Source organism: Heptranchias perlo, chromosome 30 (assembly GCF_035084215.1).
Source record: "Heptranchias perlo isolate sHepPer1 chromosome 30, sHepPer1.hap1, whole genome shotgun sequence".
Classification (NCBI taxonomy): domain Eukaryota; kingdom Metazoa; phylum Chordata; class Chondrichthyes; order Hexanchiformes; family Hexanchidae; genus Heptranchias; species Heptranchias perlo.
Window position 1 is genome coordinate 6854769 of NC_090354.1, and position 13061 is coordinate 6867829.

A 13061-nucleotide genomic window follows, 5' to 3' on the forward strand; every position below is an offset into this window, starting at 1 on the left:
ATGGCGGTGTGTGGTTGGAGTGCCCGTGTTAATGGCGGTGTGTGGTTGGAGTGCCCGTGTTAATGGTGATGTGAGGTTGGAGTGCCCGTGTTAATGGCGGTGTGAGGTTGGAGTGCCCGTGTTAATGGCGGTGTGAGGTTGGAGTGCCCGTGTTAATGGTGATGTGAGGTTGGAGTGCCCGTGTTAATGGTGATGTGAGGTTGGAGTTCCCGTGTTAATGGTGATGTGAGGTTGGAGTGCCCGTGTTAATGGCGGTGTGAGGTTGGAGTGCCCGTGTTAATGGTGATGTGAGGTTGGAGTTCCCGTGTTAATGGCGGTGTGAGGTTGGAGTGCCAGTGTTAATGGTGATGTGAGGTTGGAGTGCCCGTGTTAATGGTGATGTGAGGTTGGAGTGCCCGTGTTAATGGTGATGTGTGGTTGGAGTGCCCGTGTTAATGGTGATGTGAGGTTGGAGTGCCCGTGTTAATGGCGGTGTGAGGTTGGAGTGCCCGTGTTAATGGTGATGTGAGGTTGGAGTGCCCGTGTTAATGGCGGTGTGAGGTTGGAGTGCCCGTGTTAATGGTGATGTGAGGTTGGAGTTCCCGTGTTAATGGCGGTGTGAGGTTGGAGTGCCCGTGTTAATGGTGATGTGAGGTTGGAGTGCCCGTGTTAATGGTGATGTGTGGTTGGAGTGCCCGTGTTAATGGCGGTGTGAGGTTGGAGTGCCCGTGTTAATGGCGGTGTGAGGTTGGAGTGCCCGTGTTAATGGCGGTGTGAGGTTGGAGTGCCCGTGTTAATGGTGATGTGAGGTTGGAGTGCCCGTGTTAATGGCGGTGTGAGGTTGGAGTGCCCGTGTTAATGGTGATGTGAGGTTGGAGTGCCCGTGTTAATGGCGGTGTGAGGTTGGAGTTCCCGTGTTAATGGCGGTGTGTGGTTGGAGTGCCCGTGTTAATGGCGGTGTGTGGTTGGAGTGCCCGTGTTAATGGCGGTGTGTGGTTGGAGTGCCCGTGTTAATGGCGGTGTGAGGTTGGAGTGCCCGTGTTAATGGCGGTGTGAGGTTGGAGTGCCCGTGTTAATGGCGGTGTGAGGTTGGAGTGCCCGTGTTAATGGCGGTGTGAGGTTGGAGTTCCCGTGTTAATGGCGATGTGAGGTTGGAGTGCCCGTGTTAATGGCGGTGTGAGGTTGGAGTTCCCGTGTTAATGGCGATGTGAGGTTGGAGTTCCCGTGTTAATGGCGGTGTGAGGTTGGAGTTCCCGTGTTAATGGTGATGTGAGGTTGGAGTGCCCGTGTTAATGGCGGTGTGAGGTTGGAGTTCCCGTGTTAATGGTGATGTGAGGTTGGAGTTCCCGTGTTAATGGTGATGTGAGGTTGGAGTTCCCGTGTTAATGGCGGTGTGAGGTTGGAGTGCCCGTGTTAATGGCGGTGTGAGGTTGGAGTGCCCGTGTTAATGGCGGTGTGAGGTTGGAGTTCCCGTGTTAATGGCGGTGTGTGGTTGGAGTGCCCGTGTTAATGGCGGTGTGAGGTTGGAGTTCCCGTGTTAATGGCGATGTGAGGTTGGAGTGCCCGTGTTAATGGCGGTGTGAGGTTGGAGTTCCCGTGTTAATGGCGATGTGAGGTTGGAGTTCCCGTGTTAATGGCGGTGTGAGGTTGGAGTTCCCGTGTTAATGGTGATGTGAGGTTGGAGTGCCCGTGTTAATGGCGGTGTGAGGTTGGAGTTCCCGTGTTAATGGTGATGTGAGGTTGGAGTGCCCGTGTTAATGGCGGTGTGAGGTTGGAGTTCCCGTGTTAATGGTGATGTGAGGTTGGAGTGCCCGTGTTAATGGCGGTGTGAGGTTGGAGTGCCCGTGTTAATGGTGATGTGAGGTTGGAGTTCCCGTGTTAATGGCGGTGTGAGGTTGGAGTTCCCGTGTTAATGGTGATGTGAGGTTGGAGTTCCCGTGTTAATGGTGATGTGAGGTTGGAGTGCCCGTGTTAATGGCGGTGTGAGGTTGGAGTGCCCGTGTTAATGGCGGTGTGAGGTTGGAGTGCCTTTGCTAGTGACAATACATGGCACTATGTTAATTGGGGCTTTGATTGGGTTTACTTGGGACTATATTAATGGTGCTTTTGTTACTAAAAATCAAGATTAGACCTCTACTCCCCCGCCCCCCCACAAAAAAATCGAGGCTTCATTGGCTCTCCAAGCCAATGTTTCATGAGGGGTTTTGTTGAGCAAACTGGAAGCTCTTGCTGAAAGAGACAGATGATTTTGTGCCAGCCTATTCAGTAAAACCTATAGTTAAGCAGATATTCCCACAACAGACTATTCATTGGTGGTTCACTAATGGTTTCATAAAGGCTTCTTTCATTTTTCATCTGGCCTACTGTACTTGTGACACAGGAAACCAGTTAAAGTCCGTAATTATATTTAAAAGATTTATTTTGATTGTGACCCAAATCAGAATTAATTGTATTTCAGATTCAGCTTTCCGTTTCCATTAAGCATATGCTTTACTGAATGCCATCCATGCACAGAAATTATTTGCATTTAGATAGCGCCTTTCACATCCTCAGAACGTCATAAAGTGCATTGTGGCCAATGAATTACCTTTGACATGTAGTGACTGTTATAATGTAGGCAAACAATTTGCACACAGCAAGGTCCCACAAACAGCAAATGAGTTTGTTGAGGGATAAATGTTGGTCAGGACCCCAGTGTACTTCCCCAGCTCATCTTTGGATAGTGCAATGGGATTTTTTGCATCCTTCTGAACAAAAATACAGGGACTCGGTTTAGCGTCTCATCCAACACCTCGAACAATGCAGCACTCCCTCAGTACTGCACTGAAGTGCTAGCCTAGATTATGTGCTCAAATACTGGAGTGCAGCTTGAATCCACAACTATCAAACTCACAGGCAACAGTGCTACCACTGAGCCAAGCTGACACTCAAAGGTGAGGTAGATGAGTTAGTAGAACTGTTATTAATCTTCGTTCAGACAAAATGATGGCGAAGTAGATGGACAAAGCGTGGCAGTCAGTGAATCTGTTCCCAAATGCGATAAAGCCAGGCAGAAACAAAATCTTGGAAATCTGTAATTTTATTAATTCATGGTGTTTCATATAGTGGATATGGAATAATGGATGGCTGGGAGTGATTATAAGATAGTAATCTAATTGGTAGGAGTAAGGTGGTTTATACCTGGAATAACAAACACCCAGGGGTGATTTTAGGGCAGCAATCTAATCATTTAAAAAAAATACTCATCTAGTTGAGTGCCGTTAATGCCGGGGAACGGAACATTTTCCATTTCAGGCACCGAGGGAAAGAAAATGGATCAAGGTGTAAAACATGCTGTCGATTCGCAAACCCACCCCCCCAGTGTTAGTATCAGGCAATGCAGGTCAGGAATACAACAATTCGGCGCAAAGTAAAGCCTCCTCTGCTCTGTCCCAGCAATATGCCACGGACCCAAGCCCAGCAGGGCATCTAATTCTGCACCTGTAGCCTTTCTAAGCGACATTGGCAGTTAATGTCGAATCCCGGAGGAAGTTTTGTACCATGGGCCCATGCCCCGCTAGAAATGGATTGTGACTGCTAATCTGATTTCACTCAGGACCCTTATAAGACAGAGGAGAGTGTCAGCCCATCAGTTTGGACTGGATTTGAACCTGGGTCCAGAAAAAAAAAAGGGCAAGTCTGCCCACTGCACCATCTAATTCCCCAGTTCAGATGATTAATAGATAGAACTAGAATGGATAACTGCAGGTGGTACTGAATCAGTAAAGCGTTCAAGGGATTGATATGATTTATATATGAAATAATGGATACCTGGGAGTGATTATAAAACAAAAACAGTATGGAGAGGTGGAGAATACTGGATGGCTGGCAGTGGATAAGAAAATACTAATACAACTGAGAGATTCAGATGACAGTATAAACTGGAAGAGCAATGTTAGAGCAGTTTACTTGTCACCTGAAGGTTGAGATAACCAACAGTAATCATTTGCCAGACATCCAGTACTTTTTATATTGTATGAAGTAAAACATTTTTGCAACCACACATGATTTCCCTTGGGGGCATTTGTTAGGATAATAGGCCTGTGACGTAGGAACCCCTCCCTCCCCCACCACAAGGCTATCAGGCCAGTGACGTAGGGATCCCCCAGGGCCTGTTGCATAGGAAACCCCCCCCCAGGGTATCAGGCCTACGACACAGGAGCCCCCTCCCCATCAGGATATGAGGTTTGTGAGCGAAGTCCCCCAGGATATCAGTCCGATGATGGAGGATCCCCCCAGCATAACTGGCCTATGACGCAGGAGCCCCCTCCTCAGCAGGATATCAGGTGTGTGATGCAGGGACCCCTCAGGAAATGAGGTTTGTGACGGAGGACAACAAAAACAACAACGACTTGCATGTATCCAGAGCCTTTAAGCATAGTAAAACGTCCCAAGGCGCTTCACAGGAGCGATTATCAAACGAAATTTGACTCCGAGCCACATAACAAGATATTAGGACAGGTGACCAAAAGCTTGGTCAAAGAGGTAGATTTTAAGGAGTGTCTTAAAGGAGGAGGGGAGAGGTAGGGAGGCAAAGAGGTTTAGGGAGGGAATTCCAGAGCTTAGGGTCTAGGCTGCTGAAGGCACGGCTGCCAATGGTGGAGCGATTAAAATCGGGGATGCGCAAGAGGCAAGAATTGGAGGAGCGCAGAGATCTCAGAGGGTTGTAGGGCTGGAGGAGGTTACGTAGGAACATAGGAACATGAGTAGGCCAATTAGCCCCTCGTGCCTGCTCCGCCATTTGATAAGATCATGGCTGATCTGTGATCTAGCTCCATATACCTGCCTTTGGCCCATATCCCTTAATACCTTTGGTTGCCAAAAAGCTACCTATCTCACATTTAAATTTAGCAATCAGCAAGACCATGGAGGGATTTGAAAACAAGGATGAGAATTTTAACTTGAGGCATTCCCAGTCTGAGACCCAATGTAGGTCAGTGAGCACAGGGGTGATGGATGAATGGGACTTGGTGCGAGTTAGGATACAGGCAGCAGAGTTTTGGATGAGCTCAGGTTTACGGAGGGTGCAAGGTGGGAGGCCGGCCAGGAGAGCATTGGAATAGCCGAGTCTAGAGGTAACAAAGGCATGGATGAGGGTTTTGGTTGCAGATGTGGTGAAGCAGAAGCGGAGATGGGTGATGGTACAGAGGTGGAAGTAGGCGGTCTTGGTGATGGAGCGGATAAGTGGTCGGAAGCTCATCTCAGGGTCAAGTAGGATGCCAAGGTTGCAAACAGTCTGGTTCCGCCTCAGACAGTGACCAAGGAGAGGGATGGAGTCATTTGCGGCGGGGACCAAAGACAATGGTTTCGGTCTTCCCAACATTTAGTTGGAGGAAATCTTTGCTCATCCAGCACTGGATGTCGGACAAGCAGCGTGATATCAGGATATCTCCCAGGATAACAAGCCTATGATGCAGGAGGTCCACCCCACTCCTCCACCCAGCAGCATATTAAGTCTATGATGGAGGATCCCTCCAGAATATCAGGTTTGTTACACGAGGCCCCTTGCATATCAGACCTGTGAAGCAGGGGATAGCAAAATACAGAAAAATTAACAGTCCTTAATACCACATTATACGGTGAGCAGTGCTTTCACAAAAAGTAAACCATACCTGACATTACGGTTGCCAACTCTGATTGAACATATTCCTGGAGGTTTTCATCACATGATCTCTTGTCCCACAACTGCCTCGCACTGTCAAACAGCCTATTTTCCATATTTTTTTAACTAATAAACGAGAGTGTTCAAACAAGATAAAAAAATACATTTATTTTTTAATACCCCTATGATTTTTCTCCTGGGTTTTGCTCGTAGCAGTGTCCAGGCGATTAATCTTTAATTCCAGGAGACTCCAGAACAATCCTGGAGGGTTGGCAACCCTACTTGACATCAGAGGAGATAACCACGTGCCCTAAAACCTATGGTCCAGACATCAATCAAATGTTTTTGTAAGTTTTTAAAAAATAATCGCTTATATTTTCCCTCCACTTATTTTTCCCCATAGATTCCCCTGATCACCTGATTGAATTGCTATGCAGGGAACCAGGTCCTCAGCCTCTGGTAATGCAACTCTGTGACCAAGAAAGGGCCAAGGAGAATCCACCTGAATAAATCCATTGATTTATTGGAAAAGGTGAAGGGTCAAAGCCAGTATTGCAGGACAGCACCAAGGCTGAAAAGAATAGGGAAGAAGATGAGATAAATCAAGAAGAGGTGATTAAGTTAAGTGCATGCTTGGATATTCCTATCCACTGCCTAGTATCGGTATTGCCAACACTTGTAATTGACTCGTCAGTCCGCTGATTCGCTGAATATCAGCCTTGGTTCAGTGGTAGCACTCTTGCCTTTGATGTTAGAGCTTTGTGGATTCAAGCCCCAGTCTGGAGATTTGAGCACATAATCTCGGCTGACCCTCCCAGTGCAGTACTGAGACAGTGCTGCACTGTCAGAGGTGCCGTCTTTTGGATGAGACATTAAACCGAGGCCCCATCAGCCCTCTCAGATGGATGTAAAAGATTCCATGTCACTATTCTAAGAGTGTCCTGGCCAGTATTTATCCTTCAACCAACACCTAAAAACACAGATTATCTGGTCATTACCTCATTGCTGTTTGTGGAACTTTGCTGTCTGCAATTTGACTGCTGCATTTCCTTACATTACAACAGTGATTACACTTCAAAAGTACTCCATCGGCTGTGAAATGCTTTGGGATGTCCTGAGGTCATGAAAGGTGCTATATATATATGCAAGTTTCATGCCTTCACGAGGGAGCTGGACTGGTTCTTGACTGGGGCAGAGATCGCATCATATAGAAGGTAAATGTAAGGAATCTTACACCAGGTTATAGTCCAACAGTTGGACTATAACCTGGTGTTGTAAGATTCCTTACATTTGTCCACCCCAGTCCATCACCGGCATCTCCACATTATAAAAGGTAAGTGGCTTTATCGATTACACTTAGAGTCATAGAGTCATAGAGTTATACAGCACGGATAGAGGCCCTTCGGCCCATCGTGTCCGCGCCGGCCATCAGCCCTGTCTACTCTAATCCCATATTCCAGCATTTGGTCCGTAGCCTTGTATGCTATGGAATTTCAAGTGCTCATCCAAATGCTTCTTGAATGTTGTGAGGGTTCCTGCCTCCACAACCCTTTCAGACAGTGAGTTCCAGACTCCAACCACCCTCTGGGTGAAAAAGTTCTTTCTAAAATCCCCTCTAAACCTCCCGCCTTTTACCTTGAATCTATGTCCCCTTGTTATAGAACCCTCAACGAAGGGAAAAAGCTCCTTAGTATCCATCCTATCTGTGCCCCTCATAATTTTGTACACCTCAATCATGTCCCCCCTCAGCCTCCTCTGCTCCAAGGAAAACAAACCCAATCTTCCCAGTCTCTCTTCATAGCTGAAGCGCTCCAGCCCTGGTAACATCCTGGTGAATCTCCTCTGCACCCTCTCCAAAGCGATCACATCCTTCCTGTAGTGTGGCGACCAGAACTGCACACAGTACTCCAGCTGTGGCCTAACCAGTGTTTTATACAGCTCCATCATAACCTCCTTGCTCTTATATTCTATGCCTCGGCTAATAAAGGCAAGTATCCCATATGCCTTCTTTACCACCTTATCTACCTGTTCCGCCGCCTTCAGGGATCTGTGAACTTGCACACCAAGATCCCTCTGACCCTCTGTCTTGCCTAGGGTCCTCCCATTGGTCCATGTGATCTCGTTGGACTGGTTTCGATCACTTGAGAGGGTCGGAAAGGAATTTACCAGAGTATATTTTCCCTTATTGGCCTTGGGTTTTTTCTTGCCACTCCCAGAAGATTACACGGCCTCAGGGAAGGGGACTGGGGGGGAGGCGGAGGAGAGAGAGCGAGCAAGGTGGGCAGTAGTGGGGGGTGGGAGGAAGTGTTTAGTCATAATGTTCCTACCATCATGGTGTGGAGCAGGCTTGTTGGTCTTTTCCTGCCCGTCAATTCCGTATGTTCGCATGTAAGTTCTTTAATGCTGCGATTGATGCAGGAAATTTAAACATGGAACAAATTACGTTTGAAACCCGTGTGAATGGTGAATACGGACCAGGCTGCAGTGATCACTCTGAGGTTGCTCGCTATAATATATTGCAATAGCTAGAGCCAGCTCGGGATGGTGTGTATACATTAGAATGGATTGTCTGCGTTAAAGCAGAGCAGCACTGCTGCAGAAAGGATGCATTCTCCATTTTCCACTGGTTGTCATTTCAATGTAATTCAATGGATTGCTCCCGCTGTGTAGATACCAAGGTAACCGTGGAAACAAATAAATAATTACAAAAACAGCAAAGTAACACTGAAATTACAGTAGCAAGAGGCTATTACAATGTCACTGCTACATAATAATATTCACAGGATTCGCAGGAGGATGTAATAAAGGAATTATTTTGCAGTTTGCAAGCAGTTATTGAGACCATGGTACAGAGTTCCATGCAGAATAACAGATGCTTGAGGTGAATTAAAAAATTAAAAAACAGGAAATCTTAAATAAAAACAGAAAATGCTGGAAATGCGCAGCCTCTCGACCAGCATTTTAAACGGAGAAGACGGTTTGATGTTTCAGACCCTTCTCTCTGTGTATTTCCAGTAAGATTGAACCGCGTTTAACCTGGCTTGTCCCATTTATGGCCATTGCTCAGGTGCTCACTGTGGTGAAATGGTCTAAATAGCCACAGAGGGCAACTAGAGGTGAATTGTTGAGTTCATTGGCAGCTGCTTGTAAATCCCTGGCTCCTGCCTTTGTACGGCTGAGGCTAAGTTACCAAGGTAGGAAAAGCTAGCAGGAAATGATTAGCTTTCTTTCGTCTTTAAAAAAAAATATTTCAGCCTTTGAACATCTGGAAGAAAGACTTGCATTTATATAGCGCCTTCACGTCCAAAGGTGCTTTACAGCCAATGAAGTACTTTCAAATTGTTGGTTGAGGGATAAAATCCGCTGAGCCTCCCTGCTACTGCTCTCGGACGAGCCAGCCACACACTAGGCTGCTTTCCCGTCGGGGGGGGGGCGGGGTTAATAGCGACCCTTTACTGTCCAGGCTCAGATGAGATGAAGTGTGGGCTGCCAGCATCGTGGAACTGAAGAAGAAGAGGGAAGAAAATTGAGGAGCGGGACAAAAAAGTATCTAAAAGTAGAGATGAGAATATCTGGAACGTATAATGGGTTTGAACAGAATGTCGCCATTGCTGTAGCCAGCCTCCGAGCTTCCATCAAAGTAAATGTTCCTCAAGTTGAGAAACAAGTTCCTGCTGAGGGCAGAGGTTTCCCCTATATTTAAGGGCTGTGCTGTTGAATTTTCTTTTTTTGTGCAGGCCCTCATATTTACAACTGTGTGGAATTCTATAAATGAACATGACACAAACCAGATGCAGTTCCCGAAATATCAGTTACTCAACAAATGTAAGTGAACTTCATAACATCTGTACAGCCGCCAGGCCCTACTGCAGCTCTACCAAAATTAAACAAACAAAGAATGAGGCAGGAAAAGGGGATCAGGTCAGAATCTACACAAGGGGCTTTAAAGCGGAGCATGTTGGAGGGAAGAAAAGTGAGGAGAAGGAGAAAAAGTGATAGAAAACTAGGAGTGAACATTCGCCCCATTGGCAGGAGTCTGCTTTTCTTTTACTGAGGAACATTCACTTTGCTGGAAACACATGAGATTGGCCAAACAAAGGCAACATGGCGGGGGGGGGGGTGATTTTAACCCCCAAGAATGGGTGGGTTGGGGGCGGGTGGGAGTTGAAAATAATTTGTTTTCTTTTGGGTCGCAACCGCAAAATTTTCGGACTTTGCGTTCCCAGTGGGAAGCCTGGATTTTTACCGTCCGCATTAAACCCAGAAGTGAAGCCGGGTTGCATTTGCGACCCAAAAAACCCAACAATTTTCAACTCCCACCCGTTTTTGGGGGTTAAAATCACTCCCTAGTGTGTTCAAACCCATCTATGCGTATCGGGGATGGAATTGGTCAATGCCAGTACAGCGAAACGCTATTCACTTCAGTGGGAAAGAAAATCAGGCATGGAGTACAAGGGGCTGGCCCTTCGCTATGAGCTCATTTCATGCCACTGGCCAGTTAACCAATTTCATCTCCGTAATATATTAAAGGTCATGTGTACGCAGGCATTTCCTGTCCACAAACTTCACTTCCTGCTGTCGCGATTTTTGGTCATGGTTTTTATGAATATCTATGTAATCAGTTATAATGTGAATTCCCTACGTAGACGATGCTGGAATTGCAAACCGTGGCCACCAGGCGTCAGTGTAGGCCAATTGTATCCTGTACCACGATCGCCCCCGACCCCGCCATGGCACAATGGGCTGGATTTTTCTCCAAAGGACCACTCGTTTTGGGGTGGATTTTGCACAGTGAACCGAGTAAAACCAGTTCTTAAAGGCCACCCCCTCAAATCCCCTGCAAAGAATCTGCAGCTGAATTATCCTCCCAAAAAAATCACCGGTTCCCTTTAAGGCCCATTGGGAACCCAGTCCACCTCATGTAAATGGGGTCAAAGGGGGGTATGGTTAACTCATTCAACACAAAGTCGCCCCAAATAATCACTGCCATTGTATAAGTAGTGGTATGAGTTGCAGTGAGATATCCCTGAGTTGGATACCACAGTGAGGAGACCATTTTGTTTACTGCTAATGAAGGTTGATATCACTTTGCTTGCATATCGATCTCTTTTGTACTTTGGAGGTTCAGTGAGAACTTTTAGTTTTACTCAATTCTGCTCAAAGTACTGCTCTGCATTGGGGACGTGGATTTCCAATTGGGAATCCCTCAATTATTATGCTATGGAGAGCAGAAGGTTAAGGATATGGAAGAGGTTAGATTGGAGGCTTTTAGAGTCAGGCTTCACAGAAGACATCTCTCTCCTACACGGTCATTACCCACTCACCAGGGTCCACAGGCCAAGAAGGTCTTGCATAGAATCTGCTGACCATCAGTGCCTCAGAAGGCTGTATTTCCCCCAAGAGTCTACTGGGGAAATCAATCACTGGCTGAAGACCTGCAGTCCAGTTCCAGCAGGAGAGCAGCATTGTCTGTACCAGTCAAGGTCACCACTGCCATGAATTTCTTTGCATCTGGATCCTACCAGGCGGCATCAGGTGAACTTTGCCGCATTCACCAGGCAGCTGCTCACCACTGTATCAAGCAGGTGACTGATGCTCTATTGAGGAGGGCTGCACAATTCATATCCTTTCTAATGGAAGCAGACAAACAAAGAGAGAGAGCTATCCAGTTCTACAGACGGGCCGGGTTCCCACAAGTGCAAGGAGCAAATTACGGTATGCGCGCAATGGCACTCAAAGCCCCATATAAAAAAAACATCAATTTTATGAATAGGAAAGGCTTTCATTCACTTAATATTCAGCTAGTGTGCATTGCAAATCACCTTTTGCTGCCAGATACCTAGGAAGCTGCCATGACGCTTTCATCATGTAACAATACACTACACCAGCCCTCTCAACTCAGAGCCATGTATCCAGATGGTTGATTGGTGATTAGGGTTATCCCCTGCAGTCATGGCTGAGGCTTCCACAAACAGAAGGAGACAACAGATACATTCAAGCAATGCTCCTACAAGAAGTATTATAGAGGAGGCCGTAAGAATTCCCAAGTCCCGTTGTAGGTCGCTGGAAAGATCTGGTGGAAGCCTGCAACACAGCCCATCGAGAGTCTCAAGAACCTTGGCCCTGACCTACCGAAAGGACCTCCGTGGATGCACAGCAGCAGAGGAACAACAACAACAACGTGCATTTATATAGCGCCTTTAATGTAGTAAAACGTCCCAAGGCACTTCATAGGAGCGATTATCAAACAAAATTTCACACCGAGCCACATAAGGAGATATTAGAGCTTGGTCAAAGAGGTAGGTTTTAAGGAGCGTCTTAAAGGAGGAAAGAGAGGTGGAGAGGACAAGGAGGGAATCCCAGAGCTTAGGGCCCAGGCAGCTGAAGGTACGGCCGCCGAGCGATGAAAATCGAGGATGCGGAAGAGGCCAGAATTGGAGGAGCGCAGAGATCTCGGAGGGTTGTAGGGCTGGAGGAGGTTACAGAGATAGCGAGGGGGCGAGGCCATGGAGGGATTTGAAAACAAGGATAAGAATTTTAAAATTGAGGCGTTGCCGGACCAGGAGCCAATGTAGGTCAGGGAGCACCGGGGTGATGGGTGAACGGGACTTGGTGTGAATTAGGGAATGGGTAGCAGAGTTTTGGATGAGCTCAAGTTTATGGCGGGCCATTCAGTCCCTTGAGCCTGTTCCACCATTCAATTAGATTATGGCTGATCTGAATCTCAATTCCATTTGAACGTCTTAGAATCTGGAAGTCTAATTTTGATGCTGCTGCTGCTTCAGCCATTCAGGCAGAACATTTTTCTCCCCTTTAACTGGCTTCAGAACTGCATTTCCCTCCATCCCAGTGGTGGTAAGCCCCACCAACCCCCTCCCATCATAGCAAATGGGGACCTTGAGAGGATTCACATTAACGGGCAGTATTCCTGCTCTGCCGCTAACCCACCAATGGAAGGGAAATCCAGGCCAACATGAGCAACACCATGGGGGGTGGACTAGTTAGAATCATAGAATCATAGAATCATAGAAGTTTACAACATGGAAACAGGCCCTTCGGCCCAACATGTCCATGTCGCCCAGTTTATACCACTAAGCTAGTCCCAATTGCTGGCACTTGGCCCATATCCCTCTATACCCATCTTACCCATGTAACTGTCCAAATGCTTTTTAAAAGACAAAATTGTACCCGCCTCTACTACTGCCTCTGGCAGCTCGTTCCAGACACTCACCACCCTTTGAGTGAAAAAATTGCCCCTCTGGACCCTTTTGTATCTCTCCCCTCTCACCTTAAATCTATGCCCCCTCGTTATAGACTCCCCTACCTTTGGGAAAAGATTTTGACTATCTACCTTATCTATGCCCCTCATTATTTTATCGACTTCTATAAGATTAATAGTTGCAATTAATTTCGCAAAATATCCTTACCTGTACTTTTGGAT